Source organism: Sus scrofa, chromosome 15 (genome assembly GCF_054392235.1).
Source record: "Sus scrofa isolate SSC_HxYL_T2T_F1_AM1 chromosome 15, Sscrofa_HxYL_maternal_Yorkshire_Landrace_v2.0, whole genome shotgun sequence".
Classification (NCBI taxonomy): domain Eukaryota; kingdom Metazoa; phylum Chordata; class Mammalia; order Artiodactyla; family Suidae; genus Sus; species Sus scrofa.
The window spans coordinates 99501699-99518628 of NC_139397.1; the positions used below are offsets into that span (position 1 = coordinate 99501699).

At 38.2% G+C, this 16930-nt stretch overlaps 1 protein-coding gene across 13 annotated transcripts in view; it reads right to left on the reverse strand.

Moving 5' to 3' along the window:
- ZNF385B (zinc finger protein 385B) overlaps positions 1 to 16930 on the reverse strand; it is a 332296-nt gene that overhangs the window by 117442 nt on the left and 197924 nt on the right. The window lies entirely within an intron of this gene.

Below are 16930 nucleotides of genomic sequence, written 5' to 3' on the forward strand. Positions count from 1 at the left end.
TCATATATCTAACTGATTTCACTCTCCATTTAGTGGCATCGGACCATGTGATCAGAATAAAGCTTCTGATATATCCAGGTTACGCAGTGTGGCTATGACTGAACGGTTGTTTTGCTAAGCTGATTATCACCAATACTGTTATGTTATGCTTAGTGGGCATTCGACTGAATGAAAGAAACTTAGAATGACCCGTGTTTGCAAATGTCAGAAAGGATTTTGCACCTTTGGTTGTGCAACTTAGTACATTTGCCAACCACGGCCAACACTTTGGTGACACACAGAACAAATTATACCCACCCCAATTCAGAGATTTGGTGTATCTACTTAAGTCAGATTTGCAAGGTAACTCTCAGGGACAGGTAAACCTAAGGGAATAATTAGATGCTGCAATCCAAATGCTAATTTTAAAACCAGCCCTTAGAAACCATGCATATCTCCAGGCCTCAGTTGTTAGGAATAATAACAGGACTTTAAATGGAATGCAGTATGCTAGCTCCATACTTATTTCCCCCCAAATAACAACTGTGCACTTCTTGCTCATATAATACTTGGTTTTTCATGATTAAAATAAAATTATAGGCATTGCTGTGGTTCTTAACGTTAATTTTTTATTTTACTTTAAAAACCTTAGAGTTCCTGTTGTGGCACAGTGGAAACGAATCTGACTAGTATCCATGAGGATGCGGGTTTGATCCCTGACCTTACTCAGTGGGTCAGGGATCCTGAGTTGATGAGAGCTGTGGTGTAGGTCGCAGACTTGGCTCAGATTCTGAGTTGCTGTGACTGTGGTGTAGGCTGGCAGCTGTAGCTCCAATTTGACCCCTAGCTTGGGAATTTACATATGCCCTGGGTGCAGCCCTGAAAAAAAAAAAAAAGGATTATGCTGAAGTATTTGAAATTGGTTTTTGTTTTTTGGGGGTTTTTCCCCCATGGAGCTAGGCAAAACATTCCATTTTTTTTTGCCTGCTCTTAAATCACACCTAATTGTTGGAGTATTCTTCTAGAATATTTCCAGGTCTGGCACACTTGTCCATCCTAAAGCTTCAAAATCCTTTATTTGTCCCTCTCTTAGGTCCTTAGTTTAGTTCAGACATACACAAAATGTGGTCCCCAGTGCAGCAGCAGCAGCACCTGAGAACTTGTTAGCAAAGCAAACTGCCAGACTCCATCGCAGACCTGCAGAATCATAAACTCTGGGGGTGGGACCAAGGAGTCTGTGTTTTAGCCAGCCCTCCAGGTGATATGAACCACTGATTCACGCATGTAAGAGCAGTAGGAGAAATGGATAAGGAACATTTAAGACTCTGTGGAGAAAACTATAGGAGAGAGAAAGGCTTAGCAGAGAGCTGGCACTTAAATGGTTTCTAAAGGATCAGAAGAGTTTGGATGAATCTGAAGGAGGCACCAGGCATCCCTCACCCCTGGCTAAGCTATCACATGTGCCCTGAGTTAATGCAGTTCCACCAATTCCAAGATTTTAGGCCATCAGTCACCATCTTTTTTTAGTCATTCCATGCTTTTAGGCTCATTCCTGTTAGCCTGTCTACCAACTACTTTCTCTTTTCCCTTAACTTTTAACTCCTTTTAGAGTGGCCTACACTTCCTTTTTCAGGTGTTTTTTTTTTTTTTTTTAACTCTCTCTTCACTTCACAAATCCTATGATTTGGCTTCTGATTTCTCCAGCCTAATAAAACTATGAAGTACTTTACCAGTCGTCCTTGACCCCTGTACCACTGGAAAAATACGACCCCACATCTAAAAGACCTCTTTTCCATTATATTTCCAATCACCTGCTGGACCCTTTACATCTGTATCTTAGTGGCATCTCAACTTCAACTTGCACAAAATTAAACTAGCCATTCCAGCTCCCCCTACTTCCCCAAGAGACTCTCCTCCTTTGGTGGTCTTTATTTCACTGCCTGGTACCAAGAACTTTCCAGGCACCACAGACTCTAAAACTTGAAGCTGTTTTTGACTTTTCCCTCTTCCCTGACCCTGAATCAAATTAGTTATCTTTATGACGTCTCTCACCTCCTTCCCCTTTTATAACCATTTCCCATTACATCCATTTAGGTTCTCATTAGCTGTTCACTAGCATAATTCTTTAATCATTGTATTCTCACTGTAATCAACTGAAGTCTAAGCACAGTTCACATCAATTATTTTTCTATTTAAATGTCTTCCATGGCTCCCCTTAGTGAGTTATGGGTTCTGAAATCCCATACACCTGTTCAAATCCCTACTCTGCTACTTACCAGCTGGGCAACATTAAAGGAATTAATTGACTTGATAATCCCAAGTTTTCTCAGCTGACAAATAGGAATAAAACAGTAATCATCTCTCATGAGGAGACAGGAAAGAACTAATGTGTGTAAATTCTTAAAGTGCAAAGAACACTGAAGAGCTTAGTAAATAATAAGCATTATCATCATCATTGTCAAAGCCACTGCCATAGAATAAAATTCCAACATCTCAGCATCCTAAGTTAGCATCCCTCACCATCCTCAAACTTAATTGAAAATCATTTTTTTTTTACATTTTCTAGGATATATTAAACTGAACTAGTCCTCAGGGGCAAAAACCAAATCTTAGATTTCTTTTTGTCTCTGGTTCCAAATGGAGCCAAAAAGGAGAGACAAAAGGGAGCTAGAATGGCTGCTGGAGTTTCATTGAGCTTTTCACCTAGTAGTTGCTCCAGAAATGTTCCCTGCATGAAGCACTGACCTATTCTTGTACACACACGATTTCTTTGTTCCATTCTCTGTTCACACTGTCATGCTTCCCAGGATGCCTTTCCTTCTCTGTCCCCTTTCAAATCCTTTCCATTTCAAGTGGCATTTTACACATTATCTCTTCCAGGAAGTCTTCTCATTTCTGTTGGAAGAAAGTACCTTGTTCTCCTCTGAAACTGCAGTACATTTTGTTTATACCTCCCTTAAGGTACTTAAGATATTGTATCACATATGAGTCTTCCTCCTCAAAGAGCTATAAGCTCTTTTGGGTTAGAGACCAGGCTTGATACACTGCAGTTTGCTTAGTCCCTGACCCAGAGAAGCACTCAATTAATGTACTGAATGAATGAGATAAAGGGAACAGCTACATTCTTTCTGTTTGTTTGTGTTTTTTGTTTGTTTTAGGGCCGAACCTGTGGCCTATGGAAGTTCCCAAGGCTAGGAGTTGAATCAGAGCTGCAAATGGTGGCCTACGCCACAGACATAGCAAGGCCAGATCCAAGCTGTGTCCTGGATCTATCTATACCACAGTTCACAACCTACACCACAGCTCATAGCAACACTGGATCCTTAACCCACTGAGTGAGCAGGGCCAGGGATCAAACCCATGTCTTCATGGAGACTAGTTGGGTTTGTTACCACTGAGCCACAACAGGAATTCCCAGGGAGCCGCTAGAGTATTATAAGAGTTGTGCTGCTGTATACCACAAAGGTTTTCTTTCCCATTGATCATTATGATGGTCTTCAAAGGGTAAGTGGATTAGGAGAATTGCAGAAACAAGCTTAAGAGGATCCCTTATGATTGTGTTCCTAACCTTGGATTTAAAATTAGTATTCTAGAACTCAGACACTAAATGGTCACCAGATCCTGTGATAGTCCTCGAAAGCTTAATTAACTCACAGGACAGATGTGTCAGACAGAACATTATACCAGCAGTAGCACCTCAATGTCAACATTATTTTAAGGAGTCTTGAAAAGAAGTCAATATCCTGTGAGTGTTTATGAAGATGCTCAGTCTTCCTTGTAAAACATAAACCATGAATTTTGTTCTCCTCTTCATATTTTAAGACATACTCAGAAAGCTATAACCAGAAGTCAGTGTTCTTGTGTATTTAAATGATTACCTTTCATTGCCAGAAATAATGTGATCTGGTTAAACAGTTTATAATTATCAGTTACAAAGTATAAATTTATAAAATGGAAATCCTTGGTAAAGCTGATTATATGTTTAAGTTTTTAGAAATAAGAACTTTCTTTTTTACTTATAATTCTAAATTTTACCTCCTCTTTTTGAATAATTTAAAATTCACTCTGGTCCCTGATACTCTAGCTTCAGTTCCTTTAACTGTATCCCCTGACAAGTGCCTGATGACCTGTTAACAAATGTTTAATTACACTCATGGGGGGGGGGGGTCCGTTATTTTAAATTAACTCTTGAGTGAGTAAATAATCCCTTTTTAATGGAAAAATAATTGCCTTTCCAAATACCTGAATTGCAATTTTAGATTTTCATAGCCTTACTTATTTAGAGTAGGCAAGCCTATAAACAAGAAGTTATCTATGAAAAAGACATGTTTTCACTATTCCTTTTTGCTTCCCTCAGCACTGACTGAGCTAGACAACACTGGGGTCTCTGGGCCCAAAGAAGAAGTTGACTGTCTATTTGGAGAACAAAGACACTAACACAAAGACACAAAATGTAGTGTGAATTACAGGCACTGACAGAGAAATAGTACAGAAGAGAATATACCTTCCACAAGGGCAGGAATCTTAGTTTTATTCGCTAATGTATTCTAAGCACCTGGAGCAGATTTGAGTTCGGAAAACAACTGCTATGCCAAAAGATGAGAAAAAAGGGGGCTAGAATAGCTGAAGACAGTTTCATTGTGAAGATAGGACATTAGTAAAACCTTAAAATACAGTTGTCCCTTGGTATCTGCTGGGGATTGGCTCCAGGAACACCATGCTGATACCAAAATCCATTGTTACTCAAATTCCTTATATAAAACAGTGTAGTATTCTCATATAACCTCTTGTAAATTTTGAATCATTTCTAGATTACTTAAAATACCCAATACAATGTAAATGCTATGTAAATCGTTGCCAGCTTACAACAAATTCATGTTTTGCTTTTTGGAAACTTTCTAAAGTTTTTTTTTTTTTTTAGAATATTTTTGATCAGTGGTTGATTGAATCCACAGACATGGAACCTGGAGATGCAGATGGCTGAATGTATGATTCCTTGGCTCCTCCTTTTGCTCACCAAATTCCATTCAGGCTATTAACAAATCCTTTTGTCTCTAGCTCCAAACATAAATGATAAATCTTTCTGCTCCTCTAAATGTCACTGCCCCATTCTAGTCCAAGCCATCATCATCTATCTGGACTACAGTTGCTGGCTCTCAGTAGACCTTTCTGAGACAACTTAGGGACCCCTATACTTCATTCTTCACACAACAGCCAAGCCAGCTGTTTAAAAATGCAAATCTAATCATGTTCGTCTGGTGCATAATGGTTTCCCACTGCACTTCGAATAAAATCAAACACCTTACCATGGCCTACAGTTACTACAGAATTAAGACCCTGCTTATTTCTAAAACCTCAACTTGACTAACCTCTCCTTGGCTCCCCATCCTCCCAAGATCTAAACTTGTGTTCTCTTTCTCAAACATGCCAAATTCATTCTTACCTCAAGGCTTTTGCCTTGCTGTTCTCTCAGAGCGGAACTCCCTTTCCTCACTTATGTCTCAGTGCAGTTGAGATACAATTGAGGCCTTCAGCAAGGCTTTTCCTCTATCCACAGATGTTAGGGGACCCACTGATTGATATGTAGACTTCATATAAGAGAGAAGAAAAGTAGCCATCCTAGTTAGAGCTTTCTCAAGACATAGATAAGAATAAACTTGGTATAAAGCTTATCCTAAACTAAGCTTAAGCTAACTTACTTTTTTGAACCCTCTAACATTTAAAGTAGAATTTATTGGTCATCTTTATGCAATTTGTATAACAATGACTACCTCTTAGATAGCAACACTATAATAATATGTGTTCTAAGCACAGTATGCATATATTAATTCATCCAATCTTCAAATTAACACAGTAAGGGAAGAAGTTGCTATTATCTATATTTTGGAGATGAGAAAACAGGACATAAAAAGTTTAAGTGTCTTGCTCAAGGTCACAAGGCAGGTAAGCAGCACAGCTGGGACCCAAACCCACATTGTCTGGCTCTAGAGTCGATGCTTTAACCACTAAGCTATTCTCCCTCACTGACATATATAAGAAGGTGGTACCTTCTTCACTAGTAGAAAATCTCTTCTGTGCCACATAGCATGTATGAAAAATTACATATCAGATGTCAGCTATTTCTAAATATGCATGTCACGTTTTACTCCCAAACATTTTCAAGTATAGTTGTTTTTTTCTCATTACTGCCAAATAAAGGTCTGAAATGCTCAGCAGCAAGTGATTTCGTGAGCAGTTCCATATCATGTGGGAAATCACGAGGAAAATCTAAATCAAATACCAGATCTCACTGTGCCTTTAATATCACTGTGAAAACAGCATGATTTTCTAGGACACACTGTGAAGTCTGAGGTGATAAGACAGCATATCTTAAAATGACTTGAAGCCAAAAATGGATTTGTGAGTGTTAGTCCCAACTTACTAAGAATGTTCTATTTTGATAGGTTAGAACATGAGGATACAGACCTCACCTTGACATCTAAGGTCTTTCAGTGTGCAAACCTCAGTGATTTCTGCAGAGTATTTGGTCAAGCTGTTTATGAAGAAATTTCAATATTAGCTTACAGAATCAAGACAGGATTCCAGTAAGACTCAGGTCATTCTGTTATTCATAAAAGGTCCTTCATTTATTTCCCCATTTATTCCCTCCATTTTAAAGAGATTAATTAGCTATCTTGTGAAATGTGAATGAATAAAGGAGCAGTTGAATCTACTGAGCAGAGCACATGTTGTGTAACATGACCCTTATGTAATAAATCTTTCGGAAAGCAGCTCTTCTTTTCCAAATGGGGCCTGTCTTCACTTTTCTCATGTGGGACTTGGCCAATGGGACATTCTGAGTCTGACAGGCCACTTCTCTTCTCCTCAGCTGACAACTCTTTTACACAGATGTCAGCTGAAACTTTACTGGGGCACGTAGGGGATTGGAACTTTTGAATCACGTCCAGCCAAGAGAATTCAACATCCCTCAGCTCTCTGCTGGCCCCACCCCTTCTCACCAGCAGCCTAGCACTTCTGCAAGGCAGCCGGCTCGAATGAACAAGCACAAAACGCAGGAGAGAGGAAGAACTAGCTGTCAACATGAAGCTGGCTTAGGGAGTTCCCTGGTACAAAGAGAAATTTCTGCATTACTGTGATTTCTTTTACGAAGATTTGGGAGCTTGGGAAGAGATGTAAAGGGTTTTAGGGCCGTTTAACGGTGTAGTGGCCTTAGAGTCAGACCCCAGTTCAAATTTTGCTTCGGCTGTTTACTAGTTATGTGGCTTTTGAGAATTACTTTTTATCTGAACCTCAGTTTTCTCATCAGAAATAACACCTGTCTTTTTCAGGTTTGGGAAGGGAAGAACAACATAACACATATCCAATGCTGGGCCGAGTATCTGCGGTGGAGAATGCTTTCAAGAAATGTTAGTTCTCTCTTTGTTTCTCTAGTCCTGGAGAGGACAACCTGTTTGGAGGTCCAATTTTAAAAATGCCTCCTATGTCCTCCTATCTCCATTTTCACTGGCTTTGTTCTTGTTTTAGCTTTAAGCCAGGGATTCTTTTTTTTTTTTTTCCTCCTTTTTTATTTTGGTCATGCTCATGGCACATGGGAGCACCTGGGCCACAGATCGAACCTGGGCCATAGCACTGACAATGCTGAATCCTTAATTGCCAGGCCACCAGGGAATTGTAGCTTTACACTAGGGATTTTTAACTTAGGATCCATGCGCCCCCCTCTCCAAAAATTATATGCAAATATTTGCAACCATGTTTGCTTGCGTGATTAAACCATCAGATTTAATCAATTCTCAAAGGATTCTGTGATTCAAAGAGATTTAAAACTCTGCATATGTGCCAAAAAAGTGAATATTTTTTGTAAATCAAATTTGACTTTTAATGTACTAAAAAAGCCAGTGAATAAAGGGACTTAACAATGAATCTTTCTGTAAAGCAAGTACTTATTTCATAACCTGCACATTTAATCCAGAGTTTTTCAGTTTTTACAAAAGATTCACATTTTAAATATCAAGTTTGCTTAAAATAGAATATGTAGGGATATTATATGCATCGTAGAGAACTTCTGTTAATTTACAAGGTAGCCTGGGGTCAAGTTTGGGTTTAATATAAGCTGAAAAGAAGGAACTTCACACAGTCCCTGATCTTAACTGGGCAGAATCTTAGTTATCTTTTGCTCCAAAGACTTCATTTTATGGATGAAGAAATTGAGGTTCTGAGGGGTTACATGACCAGCCCAAGGTCATCACAATGGTTACAGACAGTAAAGAATAACAGCTGTAAAAATAATGACTGTGATTATGATGATGATGACAGTGCTATGATCTATTGAGCATTTACTTGCGCTAAGCCTTTTAAAGACTTTAACCTCACGTGCTTTCACTACAATCCTACAGGAAGATTTTATTACCTCTACTCAGCAGATGAAGCATTCTGCCCAGGACGCCATAGCCAGTAGATGGACAACTCAGGATTCAAACCAACTCAGAACTCAGCACCCTGAGTTTTAGTTTGCAAGACAATGCTCTTAGGCACTAAACTGCTTCCCAGAATAAAACAGAACAGAGTCACATGGTCTTGCATAAACAAAACATTACTTAGGAAATGTATATCTACAACTTTTAAAGTATGTTTACACAACTGATTTTTTTTAAAATGCAAGTATAGTTGATTTATAATGTGTTAATTTCTGCTGTGCAGCAAAGTGATTTAGTTATACACATATATACATGCTTTTTCAAATTCTTTTCCACTATAGTTTACCACAGGATATTGAATATAGTTTCCTGTGCTGTCCTATACAGTAGCACCATGTTGTTGATTCATTTTATGTATAATAGTCTGCACCTGCTAATCCCAAACTCCCAGTCCAACTCCCCCATTCTCCTTCCTTTGGCAACTACAAGTCTGTTCTCTATGTCTGTCTGTTTCATAGATAAATTCAATTGTGTCATATTTTAGATCCCACATATAAATGATATCATATGGTATCTGTCTTTCTCTTTCTGAATACTTCATTTAGTGTGATAATCCCTACATCCATCCATGTTGCTGCAAATGGCATTATTATTTACTTATTTATTTTTGTAATGGCTGAGCAGTTGAACGCAGTTTTAAAAATATGGCATTGGACAGTCCTTGCGACTGCCACAATCTCAGAGATATACACTAGGAATACATGTACTAGGATAAATCCAGGTCATCTCCTGCTTGCAATGTCAGCCTCAGATGCAGCCCTCTCCAGCCATGCTTCTTCTCAGTTTGCAAGCCAAGAAAATCAGCCCACATGGAGTTTATGCTCTCCCTCTGCTCCTTCTAGGTCACATTCTGGGTACCCGGGATCCCACATGTCCACAATCTAATGACCCTCCAACCACTTCCTGATGTGGACAACACCTGTGTGGGCCCTGGAAGTGGCCTCTGGATGGCTGTTTTCAGGAAATGTAGGTGAAGCCTGGACATGAGGGCTGGGGTGTCAACACTCCAGAGCTATTTTGTGCTTCCATGTTCTGGGACAGAACTTTGACATCTCTGGAAATTCTCAAATAATACCTCGGTTTTTATAAACATATATTTGTAAAGGTGGGAGGATAAAATATACTTTATTTAGCAACCGAATGGCTTGATTTTTAACATTATAGTGGTTAGAAATATGTGGGCCTCAATTTGTCTTCCTGACTTGGGCCTGGCAATAGTAGGACAGGGCAGCCTTGCCTGCTTTTCTCCTCCCCAGCTGCCCTCTCTCAGCTTTCCTGGTCCTTCAATCCCTTGGGCATGACTCCATACCTGCTTTTGTTTCTGCTTTCCCTTGCTCTGTCTTTACTGGTGATTTGAACTGGCATGAAATCCATCTATCCAAACACCATCGGATATTTAATAATGGCTGACTATAAGCCACACACTGCGCTAGGTGCCATGAATATACGGAGAAAGCAGAGAGCCTCCATGGAGCTCATGGCTGGGGGAAGGGTTCACTTGAATACACAAGCATGTACAATACAGAATAATGAGTGTGACCATAGGAATAATTCTGGGAAAGCTGAGGGAACGTAACTATCTCATAGGTGTTGAGTAAGGCTTTTCTGAAAAAGGGTGGCCTAAACGGGAAACCTGAAGACTGAGATTTACCTTGGCAAACTGAATGAGAAAGAAGAGGAAGCACTGGTTCCAGGTTTGTTTTAAGTTAAGGGAAGCACAAATAAGGCCAGGCCTGGAGCCAGGGCAAGCATGGTGCCTTGAACTAAAAGTATTTTAGTATTGACTAAAATATGTCTCTAGGGTGAGAAATGTTCCTGGAAAGGTAACCTGGGACCAGATCAATGAAGGTCTCATGAATCATATTAATAAATTCAGACTTGTTCTCAAGGTGGTGCAGAGTCAAAGGCAGATTCTAAAAAGAGCAGGGCTTGATGAGGCTTTTGTGTAAGGAGCATTGGTGCTTGGATAATGGATTATGTGTATGTGCAAGAGGAGTTGGTCAGAAAGGGGTAGGAGGGATAGAGGCTGCTGGACTAGGTCGTCCAAGTAGCTGGCTTTAGTAATCCAGAAGAGAGACAATTTTGGCATAAATGGAGGCTGTAGTGAGAAAAGACAGATGAAAGAGGTAGAATCAAGAGTCATGATAACTGACTCAATATGGGGCCAACACCCAATGGTCTACAGCTAAGTTCCCAGCCTGGGTAGATGGAGGATCAACAACAAAGAAGGAACAGAGAGGAAGGGTGAGCCTGCAGGGAAACGTGCTTTCTGAGCTTTGACTTCGACACCCCTCAAAGTCAAGGCTCTTATTTTTTATCTTTCAATACCACACACTGAGAATGTGAGTACAGGGTTGAGATGCTAGGCTGTGGTGGCCTTCCTTCCCACTCTGCCCTGCTTCTTCTCTACCACCAGGAGAAATGTGAGCAAACTACAGCCATGGAAAAGGGAATTCTTGAATGAGGCTCTCATTTGTAATTCCTCTGTCAAAGTTAATCATTTATTTAAAATACTTGGCCAACATTAAAGTTACCAGAACAATTCGGTAAATAACAATGTGTCTGAATTTCCATAATTATATTTGGTTTTGGGTTATCTCAAATATTGCAGCAAGAATTTAGATTTGGATTCAAGGATTCAATATTTCAAGCATTGATGTTAACCTAGTAGGTGCTGACCCTTCAAAGACAATGAAAGTTAGAGAATGCCTAAATCATGTCCTTCCCTAATATGTCTTCTCAAACTTTACACAGGCAATTTATAATATATCTATATCAGAAATTCATCTTTATCAATATATCTGAGTTATAGTCTTTTCTCAATCTCTAAGATTTTCACATGGGATAGCAATACCAGAAGGAAAATTTTAAGTAACAACACTCAGTTTCATATTTTAAAAATATATAAATTTTATTTTTTATTTTGTAAGACTAATTGATATGCTAACAATCCTTTGTGAAGCTAGTAGATACTAGGAAAAAAAAATAAAAACAAACAAAAAATCCTAATGGATGGGTTTGGTTCTTAAAAGCATGCTTTTCAAAAGTATACCAGCTTGCTCTATATTGGTGAATATCAGTCTGTATTATTCATTAGCTACGTCATATGCAGTATAGTTGGGTCTATTTAAAAAACCTAAAATTTAGGTTAAAAGCCAAATTTAAGAAAGTTATTTCGAACTTTTTAACAATTGGGCTGTGTGAATTTTTTATGTTAAAAAATATAAATCAATACTATTTAAGGAAAAGAGAAAAACAAATGAGAAAGCTTTCAAGGCTCCATCAATATTTTAAGCTTTGAAGAAGAAGTCAAGGTGTTGTCAGCAATGCCAGGGTTATTCAGATCTAATGCCTATGTGGCTTTGGGTGAAACTTTTAATTTCTTTATATTTTAGTTTCTTTTAATATAAAAGAAATAGAATCAAAACAAACTTACCAAAATGCCATAGATAATATGATTTATAATGAACTCTGACATTCATTTGATAAAAAGTATAGCATTATTATTAGATCCATCTTACTTTTACACAGACCTGTATCCTTTTGAAGATATGATTTTTTAAAAATTTATTTATTTATTTTTATCTTTTTGTCTTTTCTAGGGCCACACTCATGACATATGGAGGTTCCCGGGCTAGCGGTCTAAGCGGAGATGTAGCCGCTGGCCTGTGCCACAGCTACAGCAATGTGGGATCCAAGCCGCGTCTGTGACCTACACCACAGCTCATGGCAATGCCGATCCTTAACCCACTGAGTGAGGCCAGGGATCGAACCTGCAACCTCATGGTTCCTAGTCAGATTTATTAATTACTGAACCACAATGGGAACTCTATGAAGATCTTTAAAATCACTTTATTGTAAAGATCTTTAAGATTGATCAGAAAAATCTTTGCCAGCAAATGCAAATTAACAAAACGAGAGTACTTTAATAGGAAAACTACACATGCCTAGACGATGGGGTTTGAATCCTATACATGAACTGCATTTTACAGTGGGAAAAACATAGCTACAACAGAGTCTATTCTGGGAAAAACAGAACCATACCTTTTGGTGGATAAATTACAGACCAAAACTGGTATGAATTGGACATAGATCATTGTCCTCTTCAGGACTCTGTTTATCCTTCTCAGGAGTGATAGGAGTTCTTTTAATGCAAACAACAAAGCAAAGTCCATGGAAACAGAATCTAAGCTATTTCTGTCTGGTTCTGTGCAAGGTATTTATCTGTTTCATCCTGCACAAGGAGCAGAGTGGATTGAAAAACATCCCTGAGTAAACAATGGTAAACTCCGCTGGGTAACCACGGACCATTCAAACACTTGCATTATAGTCAAATTAATTGTAGCTATTTACAGGAAAAGACCATTAAAAGCCACAAAGCCCATAAAAAGCCTAGATGGAAGTAATGCTAAAAGAAGCTAATCTAAAGTCATACTTGCCCATGGAAGAAACTGCACCTTCACATGGGCATAAATCATTAACATTTATATGTACAGAAACGATGGACTATCATCTTCTCTTAGGGTTCAGGAGAGGTGGGTAAGGATGGAGGATGTGCAGGAGGCAGGTTGATAAGAAATAGATTTTGCACAAGGAGCTCTTTGCTTTACTTGCTTTCTTCCTCTTTTCTTAAATTTCTCTTCAGCCCTGCCTTCTGGGATATGTCACTCCTGACCCTCCTCTGGCCTCTCTGATCAAGTTGCTCTGTCTCTGAGACCTCTCTTCCTCTTCTGGTTCTGTGGATGTGGATGGTCAGGTTCTATCATGGGTTTTCTGCTGGGGACCCTCCACACCCTTTCCCTGGATCTTCCTGCTGGCCATTGCCAACTGGATGCCTCATAACCATGTCTAGAACTAAACCTATTTGGGCTGAGAGGTATTACTCTGAAATGGGGAGGATGAAGTTACTCATCCTAAAGGAATATCCTGAGATAATAACAGATCTATCTAGAAGAGGAAGAGAGCCAGTGCCAAAGAGTAAGAAAAGAAAAATGATAATAAAAATTAATATTTCTTATAAACCCTCAGTGAGCAACAACTATATATTTGAATAATACTTTTAACCATTTGAGTACAGATGAAAGTTAACATTATTTGAACTTTAAGTTCAAATGAAGGATGGCCCTTTGTTCTGTTGAGTTTGTTTTACTCCTCACCAAATGTTAAAACCAGATTGAGGAACAGAAGTAGAGATACTATTTATTTGGAATTCTTGGCCTCCAAGCATTGCTCCTTTTCTATGCAAAGTGGATGGACATTTGGCTTGTTTCCATGTCTTGGCTAATGTGTGAGAAAAAAGAATGTATACATGTATGTGTAACTGGGTCACCATGCTGTACAGTAGAAAAAAAATATATTGGGGAAATAAAAAAAAATATAAAAACACTTGCAATCTATGCAAAGTGGAGAAGCTTTCAAAGGCCACTTGTCTGGGAGTGAGGCTCCATGTGGCAGCTGATTCTGCCCCCATCTTCAGTCCCAAAGCTAGACCCAGGGGAAAAATACAAACAAACAAACAAACAAATGAAAGAAAGAAAGAAAGAGAGGAAAGATTAACACATTTCTCTCCCTACAAGAATTTGTGGTGTGAAAAATAAGTAGCAATTAGTTATACCAAAATGTTCTGCTGTCATTAAAATAAAAGAAGAATGTTTTAAAAAGTGAGGTGTTCCTGTTTTTAGTAATACCCATGGGATATTTTAAAAAATTGAAGTGCTACATTGAAAATCTATAAGAATCTCATCATGGGTTCACTTTTCAAAGTAAAAGTTGAAACAAATTTGAATTACATTACATTTGCAGAAAAGCTTGAACTTGATCCTTCCCCTAGACAACTTCTCTCCTTGTATTCCTTATGTCAAATGATGGCACCTCTACCGTAACACTTGCCTCCTGGCTCTCCTTTTCTTCTCACAGCCACAAAACCACCAGCTCCTAGATGCTGAATCCTCCAGATTCTTCCCTGTAACTGACTCTAACTCAGACCCTCACCTCTTCTCTTCATTACTGGTCACCTTCATTCCACTTTTATTCTTCTTAGATCCATCTCCCAGTCTTCTGCCAGAACAATATATCAAAAATGCACATTGAAACACATGACTCTTCACTTAAAATCCTTTTTACATTCATCTATTCAAAAAATATTTACTCAAGGCTAGGCCCTGTGTGTCAAATGAATGCATACTTTTGGGATTGTGGCATAAACAATACCAACAGGGTGCCCCGTGCCCATGGACCTTTGCCTCATCATGTGATTTACACTAATGTGGCTTAAATGGTCCTCCATCGTGAGACCACTATCATCTGAGCTTTGTTTTCTACTATCCCTGGGTCAAATATTGCATCAGCAACACCCTCTGTTTCTCATTCCCTGTATACATCATGCTTTTTCTCAACTCTGTGACTTTCCCCTATTGACCCTTTGTTCTCTTCTTCCACTTTAATCTGCCTATTTCTCCCAATTTTTAAATATTTAAATTTTTTTATTTTTTAATTTAAGTATAGTTGATTTACAATGTTTCTTCAATTTCTGTTGGATCTCAAAGTGACCCCAATCACACACAGTTTCCTGTGCTGTACGGTAAAAGTCCATTGCTCATTCATTCCAAATGTTACAGTCTTCATCCACCAACCTCAAATTCCCCACCCTTCCCACTCCCTCCACTCTCTGCCCTGGCAACCACAAGTCTGCTCTCCATGTCCCTGATTTCTTTCTGTTTTGTAGTTAGGATCAATTGTGCCATACTTTATTCTAAATCTACCAGTTTTTTTAAGAGAGAAAATCTCTCTTTGAACAATAAAGGCTGGGTGAAGTATCCTTCCACTGTGTTCTTGTAACACATTCTACCATGTTGTGTCATAAATATCTCTATCCATTCATGACCATTTTAGGTGCACCTAGTTCTTGACAAATACTTAACAACAACCAAACTCAAATGTAATTATTTATGTATTCTATAATGACTTCAGAGAAAACTAGTGACAAAGAAATGTTAATATTATAGGGAGTTATCATTTGGGGAAGAGGACAGGATGCAGGAGGTGCTTGGTTCCCAGATCTAATCCCATATCTATGATGGGCTTACCAACTCAGGCAGTTCGACAAATATAGAATAAATCTAACTGATTGGCTCCAGTCATCTCTGCTACACTACCATGATTGCCTTCCTGATCCAGGTACTAATAATTGTATGGGTTTTGATAAAGACTGGTTGTTTTGAAAGAGAAAAGGGATTAAAGAAAAGCTCTTAATAGATGATTTCAAGCATTCTTCATAGGGATATAAGCAATCCAGGAGAAAACCGGATATGAAAACATGTTGAGGTAGTAGAAACTAATCATTACCTGCAAATGGAAAAATATGACATGGAGAAGTCCTATACCATTGGGCTACTTAGAGTAAAAATTAAGACTTTCTCTGAGGACTTAGGAACGCTCCATAAGACAATAAGTAGGCTATCTAGGCCCAGCTGGATTGTTTTTTAAGTCCAAGATTAGTGGGGAGTAAGCCAAAGCTACCTCTTCAGATGAGATTTTAGAATAATTTTTTTTCTATTTTTAAGCTACTTCTAGTTCTAATTAAAGTAGATAATATAAAGTGGATTACATGTAAGATACATAATTTCACAGTGAAACCTAAAGTTTCCCTAATAACATGCCAAAAAGTATACATGAATATAGCTCCTTTCCATCTATGAGACCTGTGACTGTAATTCTCTAATTACATAGAGCCAGTATCTGCTTTAAATAGAAATTTTGCCTGTGCTATGCCAGTGTAATTTCTAGCAGAAAATGTGGCAAATGTATCTGTACTCTTTTATAATTACTAATCTTGTGGGGAAATCAGGTTAATTTAAGGGTTTATTAAAACTTTATAAGTTGTATAACTTCTTATTAGAAAAAACTAAAATTGATTTTTAACAAAAGTTTGGATAATTAGGTTTCAGTACTTTTAGTAAATTACTAAAATGAATAGTCATTATATCCACAGTAAGGGAAACAATAAATAAAATAATTGCTTTGTGGTTTGAACTAAGTCTTGTCTTTGTTCAAAAAAACCCCCAAAAAACTGTCTACCATGAATAAATATCGATGGACTTGAATTTCTGTAAGTTTTCTTGGGATGATACATTTAACTCTAATAATGTTTTTAAACTGACATATGTTCATTTTTCACATTAAGAAATTAATAATGAAAATACCTTTCCTGCTTTGCCAATTATTATTTAATTACATATTGATATGTTGTAATTGTGGGCTAGACACTTCAGACATTAATTTCTTTACCTAACTAGTGACCGTACCCTAAATATGGGATATATGTGTGCTCGTGTGTGCACGTGTGTACCCATACACACATTGATCTATTCTTCATATCATGTCTTATTTGTGTAGGTTGCACATTTAAGTACCATAAACTTCCATTCATAAACTCAATCCACTCACTCAAATATTTCTTAAGCATCTACCACGAACCA